This window comes from Trichechus manatus, unplaced genomic scaffold (genome assembly GCF_000243295.1).
Source record: "Trichechus manatus latirostris isolate Lorelei unplaced genomic scaffold, TriManLat1.0 scaffold00072, whole genome shotgun sequence".
In the NCBI taxonomy this organism is placed as follows: Eukaryota; Metazoa; Chordata; class Mammalia; order Sirenia; family Trichechidae; genus Trichechus; species Trichechus manatus.
The window spans coordinates 8,050,881-8,052,095 of record NW_004444008.1 but is presented as its reverse complement, the minus strand read 5'-3'; positions in this window follow the sequence as shown (position 1 = coordinate 8,052,095).

Below are 1,215 nucleotides of genomic sequence, written 5' to 3'. Positions count from 1 at the left end.
GGATCCCTGAGGACATTTCTTTTTTTTTTCTTCTGTTTTTTGGGGGGCTTTTCTTGTTCTTTTTTTTAATTGTTTTGTTTTCTTTTCCATCTTTTTCCCTTTTTGTCTTTCTTAATTACTCAGTTTATCGTCTCTCTATATCTTCCTTCTCTTTCCGTTCCCTGAATACCTGGCGTTGTATACCTGTACGCCTTCTAGCCAGGCTGTACTGCAACACCTGAGAGCCACTTCCCCAGACCTCATAGCTGCACCAGTGGAATCCCTGGGAACTTTGCGGTTCTTTAACCTTTCTGATTTTTATTTATTCATTCTTTTCTTTTCTTCCTCCTCCCCTTTCTGTTTTTCTCCATTTCATAGTCTCTTATCTCTCAACTCCAATGGCAAGCTCCCCTAGTATTCTTTTTTGTTTGTTTGTATGTTTTTGGCTCCTGTTCCTCTTTCCTCTCTCCCATATCTATCTTAGCTCCACACATAACGGTCTCCCTGCTACATCCTGCCTAACTGCACTGTGTGCTTAACATCACACCACCAAGCAGCACAGGCACGGCCAACTGGAACCTGCCCTGCACTGATTACAGACCCGCTCTGGTGGCTGTAGTAATTGATACAAAAAACCCATCCCAGTAACTCGTCTTCAACTAGATCTTCCCTGCCATGCCATATCTGAGTGACTGACCCTGCCAACTGGAGAAGGAAATGAAAAGTATTGTTCCCACAGACGAGCAAACAACAAAGAATACACAGTCCGCCTGCTCAGACTTAGTCAAATTTTTTTTAAATAAAGGGATGGAACAAACAAATCTACAATCAATAAATGAGAAAAATAACTACTGAATGCCCCGAAGATAGCAGACAGTATCAAAACATTTACAAAAACAGGACAGGAGGGTTCCGGAAGGTATCCAAAATAAAACACCAGATGACTTTACAGTGGAAGAAAATACACTAGAACTACCTGATAAGGAATTCAAATCTCTAATACTCAGAATTATCCAAGAGCTGAGGCAAAAAGCTGATAAACATGAAGAAAAAATAAACAAATTCATGGAAAATACAGACAAAAAAATTGAACAATCCAGGAAAATAATGCAGGAACAAAATACCAAAATAAATTCACGACTAGAAATTATACAAAGACAACAATTAGAAATCCATAAGATAGACAAAAAGATTTCAGAAATGGACGGTGTCATAGAAGGGCGGAGAAGCAGACTT